The 14,714-nt window shown below is 49.2% G+C and overlaps 4 pseudogenes; all 4 read left to right on the plus strand.

Annotated features, from left to right (window-relative positions):
• Positions 1-2,753: 2,753 nt before the first annotated feature.
• LOC124719999 lies at positions 2,754-2,966 on the plus strand (annotated as a pseudogene).
• Positions 2,967-6,244: 3,278 nt separating this feature from the next.
• LOC124720003 lies at positions 6,245-6,457 on the plus strand (annotated as a pseudogene).
• A 3,280-nt stretch (positions 6,458-9,737) lies between these two features.
• Positions 9,738-9,950, plus strand: LOC124720008 (annotated as a pseudogene).
• Positions 9,951-13,229: 3,279 nt separating this feature from the next.
• Positions 13,230-13,442, plus strand: LOC124719371 (annotated as a pseudogene).
• The last annotated feature ends 1,272 nt before the right edge of the window (positions 13,443-14,714 follow it).

Below are 14,714 nucleotides of genomic sequence, written 5' to 3' on the forward strand. Positions count from 1 at the left end.
CAAATAGGAGTCGCAGTTTACTCCTCGACATGGAGGGTAGTACTGGGCTGTTGACGAGTGCTCTCGTATATTGTCGTTCCTTCCGGCACTTGCTTTTGCGATGTTTTCGACGGTCGCCTGTTGCCATATCAGCCCGCACCACCGTATGTCACTCCCTCATGTGGAACGCACACGCTGCAAGCATTTAGGCCCTGACACTGCGGTTTTTCATCTCTGGCGGTACTCCGCAAGGATACCGCCCTTCGATTGTGCCATTCCAGCACTAATCGAAGTGCTAGGTTTTCCGGCCTGTTAGGAGACCGCTTCTGCAAAATGTGCGAGGAGATTTTTGCTGGTTGCGAGCTACCCGCCGATTTTCTAGCTGTACATATTGGCTTTAATCCAAAGGTCACAGGTCACTGATGGGCTAAAGACGTACGTCCCATCACCGTTCTTAACACTGATTATAAGTTGGTGGCACGAAGTGTGGCTTCACGTCTTAAACAGGGAATGAATAAGGTACTTTGTCCCACTCAATCATGTGGCGTTTCGAATCGAACCACCTTCACCGCTGCTTCTATATACCGTGATGCTGTCTTACTCACCCACCGCCGACGCTCGAACCCCGGCTGCAATTGATCCCTAGATTTCGCCGGTGCCTCCGATAGGGTCTCCCATCCTACCTGCTGGCCGTTATGTAGCGGATGGGTTTCGGGGAGCACTTCATAAGAGTCATCCGGCACTTCTTGGATGGAGCAAACTCCACAATCATTGTGAACGGTTGCAGATCACGACCAATTTCCATCAGACGATCAGTTCGACAAGGGTGTCCCTTGTCAGTGTATTTTATCGCTTTGGCGCTGTACCCCATGCTGCGTGACATCGGACGGATGGTCGATGGTGTTCCTTTCCCAGGCGTCACCTTCCGCAGTGTGGCGTAGGCGGATGGTGTAGGTGTGTTTGTAGCAAACGCCAGGGACATCGATTCGGTTCGCCGAGTCCTCCACGTTTATGAACGAGCATCCGGTGCCATGTTAAAATCCAACAAAATGGTGCTAATCCCACTAGGACCACGATCATTGACCATCGAACGCCCATGCTACCGGATTGTAGGGGAACAACGTATCTTGGGTCTTGAGGTGACTGCCTGTCCACAGCGCATGTTAACACTCACGTGCAGGCGGATTCTCACGCGCATCAGAGGACTTTGCGTGAGTCACACTGATCAACGACACGACCTCCATCAACGAATCCAACTGATTAATACTTACATCCTATCACGGGCATGGTATGTAGCACAACTCCTTACGCTACCGAAACAAACCAGCAGAGCCATCTCACAAACAGTATATTGCCTATTGTGGCGGCGTGCACTATTCAAAGTTGATGCACAGACTTGTACACTGCCAAAAGTCGATAGTCGCCTTGGACTCATTGACTTTCCCCACAAATGTGCGGCAATCCTGATTCACCGTATCGCCACTTTGCGTGAGATTGACCCAGGTGGGACAACAGCGGTGCTTTTCGACCGTTATCGCCTACAATCGGCGCGTGCACCAGTATGCTTGACACATATTCCATTCCGGATGACGACAGTCAAGGACTATCACCTCAATCAAAGTTACATCCTAGCAGTGGCCACCGACAAGGCACGCACATCGAAGCGCCTTTACTAGGCGCTTCGAGGCCAGCTCACACCACACAAATTGGAGGACAGACGACCGTCGGTCATCTGGCACCACGCTTGGGCTAATATCAACCACCTAGCCCTTCCCACAGAAGTTTCAGCGCTATGGTATCGCGTTGTAAACAATTTAATACCCACTAATCATCGCCTGGCGGCCATCCTCCTATGGCCCTCGGCTGCTTGCGGCCGATGTGGTGACGTAGACACCAGAGAGCATCGTCTCCTATGCCCTCACGTCACAGAAGTGTGGGACCTTGCACGTGTGCTATTAACGCTGATCGGTGGGACTACACTGGACTATGTGTCAGTCGACTGGTTCCTTAACCCTGGTATTCAGACCAACCCCCGAACACGACGTAACGCAATGGTGTGTCTCTTGGGCCAAACCATTTTCACGATCTATGACCTTTGCCTCGCAGATGCTGTCTCTTTCATGGACTACCTTTGGAGCCAGCATCGCCTGGCGGAATCTGACCGGAAATATACCATTACTTTTGCAAGATTTCTTAAAGTTGCAATGGTTCATGGTTATCAAAAGGTGTTCCGGGCTAACTAAGGCACCTCGTATAAGAATTGCCTGAGTGTACCCCTGGATCTTTGTCACTCGGACTTTCAAACTACCCTTGACTTACCCATACCCCAGATTTGATATTGGCCTTCTGGGCATCACTAGAGTAGACTGTTCTGTGATACTGATAATATGGATATTGGTAACATGCGAATTGTGTGAACCTTGTATGAAAAATTATTGGAAAATTGGAAAACGCATAATCTATCTTAGAGGATTATTACTTTGTTAATTCTATGGGCGATGGGATTATCTCGCCAGTTCGTTTGAGTGTGCTGCGTCGCTGTTTTTTTTTTTATTTTGCCTTCATTTCTGTCTTTATTTATTTCTTTCTATTTAGTTTTTAAAATCATCACTTGCCTCACACCTGCAGAGGGAGGTGTGTTTCTGAGTAGTGTGTCGTCGCCCCCTGAGGCATAGCAGAGTATGCCTCCGCTTTTATTTTCGGTTTATGGCAATAAGTCTTGCTACTAACAACACCCTGCTTTACGTGCTGCGTCGACACTAGAGGATGGCGGCATTTTTGGAGAGGAAAAGGTAGGGCTATAGGGGAGGTAGGAGGGAAAAAAAGTGTAGTATCTGTTCTTATCAGCTTAATATCTGATACGTCCTGCATCACACGACCAGAATATTAAACTCATTTTTGGCTTCTGACGGAGTGCTAGGGGCTTGCTCCACCTCTGTAGCGGGTTGGCCCGGCATTGCAGTACCGCCGGGATCGGCCCACCTAAAATTAATTAAAACACAGCCTGAAATGGGTTAACATTCTGCAGTGATCAGATATTCCGCTGGTAGCAAAACTTGTCGTAGTTGTTGATGTGCCCAGTAGTTAGTTGCTTACACACCACGATTTCTTTTAATTAATTTAAGATTATCTTAAGTAATTTTTTTTTTTTTTTTTTTTTTTTTTGCGGTTAGCCGGACCGCACTTGCAGCCGCATTACGCTAGGCTGGTAATTTATGGGGGCACAGGACAGTGCCTTCGGATGCCTCGTTAGCATCTCTTATGGTCTGGTCACAGATAATTTTAATTAAATTGTTTGGAGTTATAACCTTAGCTCCTCGCGAACGTCGTCGTCGTCGCCGCCGCACGCACGCAGAATACGTGTGTACACACGCACACACACATATGCAGTAGGTGGTGGACGACGTAAGCACTCGGCTAGGTGTAGCTCGCGCCAGTATAGCTCGCACCGGCCTGACGCTGCTGTGGGGCGGCCTCACGGCTTCTCCACTGCCCTGGCAGCTAGCGGCGTTCAAATAGGAGTCGCAGTTTACTCCTCGACATGGAGGGTAGTACTGGGCTGTTGACGAGTGCTCTCGTATATTGTCGTTCCTTCCGGCACTTGCTTTTGCGATGTTTTCGACGGTCGCCTGTTGCCATATCAGCCCGCACCACCGTATGTCACTCCCTCATGTGGAACGCACACGCTGCAAGCATTTAGGCCCTGACACTGCGGTTTTTCATCTCTGGCGGTACTCCGCAAGGATACCGCCCTTCGATTGTGCCATTCCAGCACTAATCGAAGTGCTAGGTTTTCCGGCCTGTTAGGAGACCGCTTCTGCAAAATGTGCGAGGAGATTTTTGCTGGTTGCGAGCTACCCGCCGATTTTCTAGCTGTACATATTGGCTTTAATCCAAAGGTCACAGGTCACTGATGGGCTAAAGACGTACATCCCATCACCGTTCTTAACACTGATTATAAGTTGGTGGCACGAAGTGTGGCTTCACGTCTTAAACAGGGAATGAATAAGGTACTTTGTCCCACTCAATCATGTGGCGTTTCGAATCGAACCACCTTCACCGCTGCTTCTATATACCGTGATGCTGTCTTACTCACCCACCGCCGACGCTCGAACCCCGGCTGCAATTGATCCCTAGATTTCGCCGGTGCCTCCGATAGGGTCTCCCATCCTACCTGCTGGCCGTTATGTAGCGGATGGGTTTCGGGGAGCACTTCATAAGAGTCATCCGGCACTTCTTGGATGGAGCAAATTCCACAATCATTGTGAACGGTTGCAGATCACGACCAATTTCCATCAGACGATCAGTTCGACAAGGGTGTCCCTTGTCAGTGTATTTTATCGCTTTGGCGCTGTACCCCATGCTGCGTGACATCGGACGGATGGTCGATGGTGTTCCTTTCCCAGGCGTCACCTTCCGCAGTGTGGCGTAGGCGGATGGTGTAGGTGTGTTTGTAGCAAACGCCAGGGACATCGATTCGGTTCGCCGAGTCCTCCACGTTTATGAACGAGCATCCGGTGCCATGTTAAAATCCAACAAAATGGTGCTAATCCCACTAGGACCACGATCATTGACCATCGAACGCCCATGCTACCGGATTGTAGGGGAACAACGTATCTTGGGTCTTGAGGTGACTGCCTGTCCACAGCGCATGTTAACACTCACGTGCAGGCGGATTCTCACGCGCATCAGAGGACTTTGCGTGAGTCACACTGATCAACGACTCGACCTCCATCAACGAATCCAACTGATTAATACTTACATCCTATCACGGGCATGGTATGTAGCACAACTCCTTACGCTACCGAAACAAACCAGCAGAGCCATCTCACAAACAGTATATTGCCTATTGTGGCGGCGTGCACTATTCAAAGTTGATGCACAGACTTGTACACTGCCAAAAGTCGATAGTCGCCTTGGACTCATTGACTTTCCCCGCAAATGTGCGGCAATCCTGATTCACCGTATCGCCACTTTGCGTGAGATTGACCCAGGTGGGACAACAGCGGTGCTTTTCGACCGTTATCGCCTACAATCGGCGCGTGCACCAGTATGCTTGACACATATTCCATTCCGGATGACGACAGTCAAGGACTATCACCTCAATCAAAGTTACATCCTAGCAGTGGCCACCGACAAGGCACGCACATCGAAGCGCCTTTACTAGGCGCTTCGAGGCCAGCTCACACCACACAAATTGGAGGACAGACGACCGTCGGTCATCTGGCACCACGCTTGGGCTAATATCAACCACCTAGCCCTTCCCACAGAAGTTTCAGCGCTATGGTATCGCGTTGTAAACAATTTAATACCCACTAATCATCGCCTGGCGGCCATCCTCCTATGGCCCTCGGCTGCTTGCGGCCGATGTGGTGACGTAGACACCAGAGAGCATCGTCTCCTATGCCCTCACGTCACAGAAGTGTGGGACCTTGCACGTGTGCTATTAACGCTGATCGGTGGGACTACACTGGACTATGTGTCAGTCGACTGGTTCCTTAACCCTGGTATTCAGACCAACCCCCGAACACGACGTAACGCAATGGTGTGTCTCTTGGGCCAAACCATTTTCACGATCTATGACCTTTGCCTCGCAGATGCTGTCTCTTTCATGGACTACCTTTGGAGCCAGCATCGCCTGGCGGAATCTGACCGGAAATATACCATTACTTTTGCAAGATTTCTTAAAGTTGCAATGGTTCATGGTTATCAAAAGGTGTTCCGGGCTAACTAAGGCACCTCGTATAAGAATTGCCTGAGTGTACCCCTGGATCTTTGTCACTCGGACTTTCAAACTACCCTTGACTTACCCATACCCCAGATTTGATATTGGCCTTCTGGGCATCACTAGAGTAGACTGTTCTGTGATACTGATAATATGGATATTGGTAACATGCGAATTGTGTGAACCTTGTATGAAAAATTATTGGAAAATTGGAAAACGCATAATCTATCTTAGAGGATTATTACTTTGTTAATTCTATGGGCGATGGGATTATCTCGCCAGTTCGTTTGAGTGTGCTGCGTCGCTGTTTTTTTTTTTATTTTGCCTTCATTTCTGTCTTTATTTATTTCTTTCTATTTAGTTTTTAAAATCATCACTTGCCTCACACCTGCAGAGGGAGGTGTGTTTCTGAGTAGTGTGTCGTCGCCCCCTGAGGCATAGCAGAGTATGCCTCCGCTTTTATTTTCGGTTTATGGCAATAAGTCTTGCTACTAACAACACCCTGCTTTACGTGCTGCGTCGACACTAGAGGATGGCGGCATTTTTGGAGAGGAAAAGGTAGGGCTATAGGGGAGGTAGGAGGGAAAAAAAGTGTAGTATCTGTTCTTATCAGCTTAATATCTGATACGTCCTGCATCACACGACCAGAATATTAAACTCATTTTTGGCTTCTGACGGAGTGCTAGGGGCTTGCTCCACCTCTGTAGCGGGTTGGCCCGGCATTGCAGTACCGCCGGGATCGGCCCACCTAAAATTAATTAAAACACAGCCTGAAATGGGTTAACATTCTGCAGTGATCAGATATTCCGCTGGTAGCAAAACTTGTCGTAGTTGTTGATGTGCCCAGTAGTTAGTTGCTTACACACCACGATTTCTTTTAATTAATTTAAGATTATCTTAAGTAATTTTTTTTTTTTTTTTTTTTTTTTTTTGCGGTTAGCCGGACCGCACTTGCAGCCGCATTACGCTAGGCTGGTAATTTATGGGGGCACAGGACAGTGCCTTCGGATGCCTCGTTAGCATCTCTTATGGTCTGGTCACAGATAATTTTAATTAAATTGTTTGGAGTTATAACCTTAGCTCCTCGCGAACGTCGTCGTCGTCGCCGCCGCACGCACGCAGAATACGTGTGTACACACGCACACACACATATGCAGTAGGTGGTGGACGACGTAAGCACTCGGCTAGGTGTAGCTCGCGCCAGTATAGCTCGCACCGGCCTGACGCTGCTGTGGGGCGGCCTCACGGCTTCTCCACTGCCCTGGCAGCTAGCGGCGTTCAAATAGGAGTCGCAGTTTACTCCTCGACATGGAGGGTAGTACTGGGCTGTTGACGAGTGCTCTCGTATATTGTCGTTCCTTCCGGCACTTGCTTTTGCGATGTTTTCGACGGTCGCCTGTTGCCATATCAGCCCGCACCACCGTATGTCACTCCCTCATGTGGAACGCACACGCTGCAAGCATTTAGGCCCTGACACTGCGGTTTTTCATCTCTGGCGGTACTCCGCAAGGATACCGCCCTTCGATTGTGCCATTCCAGCACTAATCGAAGTGCTAGGTTTTCCGGCCTGTTAGGAGACCGCTTCTGCAAAATGTGCGAGGAGATTTTTGCTGGTTGCGAGCTACCCGCCGATTTTCTAGCTGTACATATTGGCTTTAATCCAAAGGTCACAGGTCACTGATGGGCTAAAGACGTACATCCCATCACCGTTCTTAACACTGATTATAAGTTGGTGGCACGAAGTGTGGCTTCACGTCTTAAACAGGGAATGAATAAGGTACTTTGTCCCACTCAATCATGTGGCGTTTCGAATCGAACCACCTTCACCGCTGCTTCTATATACCGTGATGCTGTCTTACTCACCCACCGCCGACGCTCGAACCCCGGCTGCAATTGATCCCTAGATTTCGCCGGTGCCTCCGATAGGGTCTCCCATCCTACCTGCTGGCCGTTATGTAGCGGATGGGTTTCGGGGAGCACTTCATAAGAGTCATCCGGCACTTCTTGGATGGAGCAAATTCCACAATCATTGTGAACGGTTGCAGATCACGACCAATTTCCATCAGACGATCAGTTCGACAAGGGTGTCCCTTGTCAGTGTATTTTATCGCTTTGGCGCTGTACCCCATGCTGCGTGACATCGGACGGATGGTCGATGGTGTTCCTTTCCCAGGCGTCACCTTCCGCAGTGTGGCGTAGGCGGATGGTGTAGGTGTGTTTGTAGCAAACGCCAGGGACATCGATTCGGTTCGCCGAGTCCTCCACGTTTATGAACGAGCATCCGGTGCCATGTTAAAATCCAACAAAATGGTGCTAATCCCACTAGGACCACGATCATTGACCATCGAACGCCCATGCTACCGGATTGTAGGGGAACAACGTATCTTGGGTCTTGAGGTGACTGCCTGTCCACAGCGCATGTTAACACTCACGTGCAGGCGGATTCTCACGCGCATCAGAGGACTTTGCGTGAGTCACACTGATCAACGACTCGACCTCCATCAACGAATCCAACTGATTAATACTTACATCCTATCACGGGCATGGTATGTAGCACAACTCCTTACGCTACCGAAACAAACCAGCAGAGCCATCTCACAAACAGTATATTGCCTATTGTGGCGGCGTGCACTATTCAAAGTTGATGCACAGACTTGTACACTGCCAAAAGTCGATAGTCGCCTTGGACTCATTGACTTTCCCCGCAAATGTGCGGCAATCCTGATTCACCGTATCGCCACTTTGCGTGAGATTGACCCAGGTGGGACAACAGCGGTGCTTTTCGACCGTTATCGCCTACAATCGGCGCGTGCACCAGTATGCTTGACACATATTCCATTCCGGATGACGACAGTCAAGGACTATCACCTCAATCAAAGTTACATCCTAGCAGTGGCCACCGACAAGGCACGCACATCGAAGCGCCTTTACTAGGCGCTTCGAGGCCAGCTCACACCACACAAATTGGAGGACAGACGACCGTCGGTCATCTGGCACCACGCTTGGGCTAATATCAACCACCTAGCCCTTCCCACAGAAGTTTCAGCGCTATGGTATCGCGTTGTAAACAATTTAATACCCACTAATCATCGCCTGGCGGCCATCCTCCTATGGCCCTCGGCTGCTTGCGGCCGATGTGGTGACGTAGACACCAGAGAGCATCGTCTCCTATGCCCTCACGTCACAGAAGTGTGGGACCTTGCACGTGTGCTATTAACGCTGATCGGTGGGACTACACTGGACTATGTGTCAGTCGACTGGTTCCTTAACCCTGGTATTCAGACCAACCCCCGAACACGACGTAACGCAATGGTGTGTCTCTTGGGCCAAACCATTTTCACGATCTATGACCTTTGCCTCGCAGATGCTGTCTCTTTCATGGACTACCTTTGGAGCCAGCATCGCCTGGCGGAATCTGACCGGAAATATACCATTACTTTTGCAAGATTTCTTAAAGTTGCAATGGTTCATGGTTATCAAAAGGTGTTCCGGGCTAACTAAGGCACCTCGTATAAGAATTGCCTGAGTGTACCCCTGGATCTTTGTCACTCGGACTTTCAAACTACCCTTGACTTACCCATACCCCAGATTTGATATTGGCCTTCTGGGCATCACTAGAGTAGACTGTTCTGTGATACTGATAATATGGATATTGGTAACATGCGAATTGTGTGAACCTTGTATGAAAAATTATTGGAAAATTGGAAAACGCATAATCTATCTTAGAGGATTATTACTTTGTTAATTCTATGGGCGATGGGATTATCTCGCCAGTTCGTTTGAGTGTGCTGCGTCGCTGTTTTTTTTTTTTATTTTGCCTTCATTTCTGTCTTTATTTATTTCTTTCTATTTAGTTTTTAAAATCATCACTTGCCTCACACCTGCAGAGGGAGGTGTGTTTCTGAGTAGTGTGTCGTCGCCCCCTGAGGCATAGCAGAGTATGCCTCCGCTTTTATTTTCGGTTTATGGCAATAAGTCTTGCTACTAACAACACCCTGCTTTACGTGCTGCGTCGACACTAGAGGATGGCGGCATTTTTGGAGAGGAAAAGGTAGGGCTATAGGGGAGGTAGGAGGGAAAAAAAGTGTAGTATCTGTTCTTATCAGCTTAATATCTGATACGTCCTGCATCACACGACCAGAATATTAAACTCATTTTTGGCTTCTGACGGAGTGCTAGGGGCTTGCTCCACCTCTGTAGCGGGTTGGCCCGGCATTGCAGTACCGCCGGGATCGGCCCACCTAAAATTAATTAAAACACAGCCTGAAATGGGTTAACATTCTGCAGTGATCAGATATTCCGCTGGTAGCAAAACTTGTCGTAGTTGTTGATGTGCCCAGTAGTTAGTTGCTTACACACCACGATTTCTTTTAATTAATTTAAGATTATCTTAAGTAATTTTTTTTTTTTTTTTTTTTTTTTTTTGCGGTTAGCCGGACCGCACTTGCAGCCGCATTACGCTAGGCTGGTAATTTATGGGGGCACAGGACAGTGCCTTCGGATGCCTCGTTAGCATCTCTTATGGTCTGGTCACAGATAATTTTAATTAAATTGTTTGGAGTTATAACCTTAGCTCCTCGCGAACGTCGTCGTCGTCGCCGCCGCACGCACGCAGAATACGTGTGTACACACGCACACACACATATGCAGTAGGTGGTGGACGACGTAAGCACTCGGCTAGGTGTAGCTCGCGCCAGTATAGCTCGCACCGGCCTGACGCTGCTGTGGGGCGGCCTCACGGCTTCTCCACTGCCCTGGCAGCTAGCGGCGTTCAAATAGGAGTCGCAGTTTACTCCTCGACATGGAGGGTAGTACTGGGCTGTTGACGAGTGCTCTCGTATATTGTCGTTCCTTCCGGCACTTGCTTTTGCGATGTTTTCGACGGTCGCCTGTTGCCATATCAGCCCGCACCACCGTATGTCACTCCCTCATGTGGAACGCACACGCTGCAAGCATTTAGGCCCTGACACTGCGGTTTTTCATCTCTGGCGGTACTCCGCAAGGATACCGCCCTTCGATTGTGCCATTCCAGCACTAATCGAAGTGCTAGGTTTTCCGGCCTGTTAGGAGACCGCTTCTGCAAAATGTGCGAGGAGATTTTTGCTGGTTGCGAGCTACCCGCCGATTTTCTAGCTGTACATATTGGCTTTAATCCAAAGGTCACAGGTCACTGATGGGCTAAAGACGTACATCCCATCACCGTTCTTAACACTGATTATAAGTTGGTGGCACGAAGTGTGGCTTCACGTCTTAAACAGGGAATGAATAAGGTACTTTGTCCCACTCAATCATGTGGCGTTTCGAATCGAACCACCTTCACCGCTGCTTCTATATACCGTGATGCTGTCTTACTCACCCACCGCCGACGCTCGAACCCCGGCTGCAATTGATCCCTAGATTTCGCCGGTGCCTCCGATAGGGTCTCCCATCCTACCTGCTGGCCGTTATGTAGCGGATGGGTTTCGGGGAGCACTTCATAAGAGTCATCCGGCACTTCTTGGATGGAGCAAATTCCACAATCATTGTGAACGGTTGCAGATCACGACCAATTTCCATCAGACGATCAGTTCGACAAGGGTGTCCCTTGTCAGTGTATTTTATCGCTTTGGCGCTGTACCCCATGCTGCGTGACATCGGACGGATGGTCGATGGTGTTCCTTTCCCAGGCGTCACCTTCCGCAGTGTGGCGTAGGCGGATGGTGTAGGTGTGTTTGTAGCAAACGCCAGGGACATCGATTCGGTTCGCCGAGTCCTCCACGTTTATGAACGAGCATCCGGTGCCATGTTAAAATCCAACAAAATGGTGCTAATCCCACTAGGACCACGATCATTGACCATCGAACGCCCATGCTACCGGATTGTAGGGGAACAACGTATCTTGGGTCTTGAGGTGACTGCCTGTCCACAGCGCATGTTAACACTCACGTGCAGGCGGATTCTCACGCGCATCAGAGGACTTTGCGTGAGTCACACTGATCAACGACTCGACCTCCATCAACGAATCCAACTGATTAATACTTACATCCTATCACGGGCATGGTATGTAGCACAACTCCTTACGCTACCGAAACAAACCAGCAGAGCCATCTCACAAACAGTATATTGCCTATTGTGGCGGCGTGCACTATTCAAAGTTGATGCACAGACTTGTACACTGCCAAAAGTCGATAGTCGCCTTGGACTCATTGACTTTCCCCGCAAATGTGCGGCAATCCTGATTCACCGTATCGCCACTTTGCGTGAGATTGACCCAGGTGGGACAACAGCGGTGCTTTTCGACCGTTATCGCCTACAATCGGCGCGTGCACCAGTATGCTTGACACATATTCCATTCCGGATGACGACAGTCAAGGACTATCACCTCAATCAAAGTTACATCCTAGCAGTGGCCACCGACAAGGCACGCACATCGAAGCGCCTTTACTAGGCGCTTCGAGGCCAGCTCACACCACACAAATTGGAGGACAGACGACCGTCGGTCATCTGGCACCACGCTTGGGCTAATATCAACCACCTAGCCCTTCCCACAGAAGTTTCAGCGCTATGGTATCGCGTTGTAAACAATTTAATACCCACTAATCATCGCCTGGCGGCCATCCTCCTATGGCCCTCGGCTGCTTGCGGCCGATGTGGTGACGTAGACACCAGAGAGCATCGTCTCCTATGCCCTCACGTCACAGAAGTGTGGGACCTTGCACGTGTGCTATTAACGCTGATCGGTGGGACTACACTGGACTATGTGTCAGTCGACTGGTTCCTTAACCCTGGTATTCAGACCAACCCCCGAACACGACGTAACGCAATGGTGTGTCTCTTGGGCCAAACCATTTTCACGATCTATGACCTTTGCCTCGCAGATGCTGTCTCTTTCATGGACTACCTTTGGAGCCAGCATCGCCTGGCGGAATCGGACCGGAAATATACCATTACTTTTGCAAGATTTCTTAAAGTTGCAATGGTTCATGGTTATCAAAAGGTGTTCCGGGCTAACTAAGGCACCTCGTATAAGAATTGCCTGAGTGTACCCCTGGATCTTTGTCACTCGGACTTTCAAACTACCCTTGACTTACCCATACCCCAGATTTGATATTGGCCTTCTGGGCATCACTAGAGTAGACTGTTCTGTGATACTGATAATATGGAAATTGGTAACATGCGAATTGTGTGAACCTTGTATGAAAAATTATTGGAAAATTGGAAAACGCATAATCTATCTTAGAGGATTATTACTTTGTTAATTCTATGGGCGATGGGATTATCTCGCCAGTTCGTTTGAGTGTGCTGCGTCGCTGTTTTTTTTTTTATTTTGCCTTCATTTCTGTCTTTATTTATTTCTTTCTATTTAGTTTTTAAAATCATCACTTGCCTCACACCTGCAGAGGGAGGTGTGTTTCTGAGTAGTGTGTCGTCGCCCCCTGAGGCATAGCAGAGTATGCCTCCGCTTTTATTTTCGGTTTATGGCAATAAGTCTTGCTACTAACAACACCCTGCTTTACGTGCTGCGTCGACACTAGAGGATGGCGGCATTTTTGGAGAGGAAAAGGTAGGGCTATGGGGGAGGTAGGAGGGAAAAAAAGTGTAGTATCTGTTCTTATCAGCTTAATATCTGATACGTCCTGCATCACACGACCAGAATATTAAACTCATTTTTGGCTTCTAACGGAGTGCTAGGGGCTTGCTCCACCTCTGTAGCGGGTTGGCCCGGCATTGCAGTACCGCCGGGATCGGCCCACCTAAAATTAATTAAAACACAGCCTGAAATGGGTTAACATTCTGCAGTGATCAGATATTCCGCTGGTAGCAAAACTTGTCGTAGTTGTTGATGTGCCCAGTAGTTAGTTGCTTACACACCACGATTTCTTTTAATTAATTTAAGATTATCTTAAGTAATTTTTTTTTTTTTTTTTTTTTTTTTGCGGTTAGCCGGACCGCACTTGCAGCCGCATTACGCTAGGCTGGTAATTTATGGGGGCACAGGACAGTGCCTTCGGATGCCTCGTTAGCGTCTCTTATGGTCTGGTCACAGATAATTTTAATTAAATTGTTTGGAGTTATAACCTTAGCTCCTCGCGAACGTCGTCGTCGTCGCCGCCGCACGCACGCAGAATACGTGTGTACACACGCACACACACATATGCAGTAGGTGGTGGACGACGTAAGCACTCGGCTAGGTGTAGCTCGCGCCAGTATAGCTCGCACCGGCCTGACGCTGCTGTGGGGCGGCCTCACGGCTTCTCCACTGCCCTGGCAGCTAGCGGCGTTCAAATAGGAGTCGCAGTTTACTCCTCGACATGGAGGGTAGTACTGGGCTGTTGACGAGTGCTCTCGTATATTGTCGTTCCTTCCGGCACTTGCTTTTGCGATGTTTTCGACGGTCGCCTGTTGCCATATCAGCCCGCACCACCGTATGTCACTCCCTCATGTGGAACGCACACGCTGCAAGCATTTAGGCCCTGACACTGCGGTTTTTCATCTCTGGCGGTACTCCGCAAGGATACCGCCCTTCGATTGTGCCATTCCAGCACTAATCGAAGTGCTAGGTTTTCCGGCCTGTTAGGAGACCGCTTCTGCAAAATGTGCGAGGAGATTTTTGCTGGTTGCGAGCTACCCGCCGATTTTCTAGCTGTACATATTGGCTTTAATCCAAAGGTCACAGGTCACTGATGGGCTAAAGACGTACGTCCCATCACCGTTCTTAACACTGATTATAAGTTGGTGGCACGAAGTGTGGCTTCACGTCTTAAACAGGGAATGAATAAGGTACTTTGTCCCACTCAATCATGTGGCGTTTCGAATCGAACCACCTTCACCGCTGCTTCTATATACCGTGATGCTGTCTTACTCACCCACCGCCGACGCTCGAACCCCGGCTGCAATTGATCCCTAGATTTCGCCGGTGCCTCCGATAGGGTCTCCCATCCTACCTGCTGGCCGTTATGTAGCGGATGGGTTTCGGGGAGCACTTCATAAGAGTCATCCGGCACTTCTTGGATGGAGCAAATTCCACAAT

This window comes from Schistocerca piceifrons, chromosome 1 (genome assembly GCF_021461385.2).
Source record: "Schistocerca piceifrons isolate TAMUIC-IGC-003096 chromosome 1, iqSchPice1.1, whole genome shotgun sequence".
NCBI lineage: Eukaryota > Metazoa > Arthropoda > Insecta > Orthoptera > Acrididae > Schistocerca > Schistocerca piceifrons.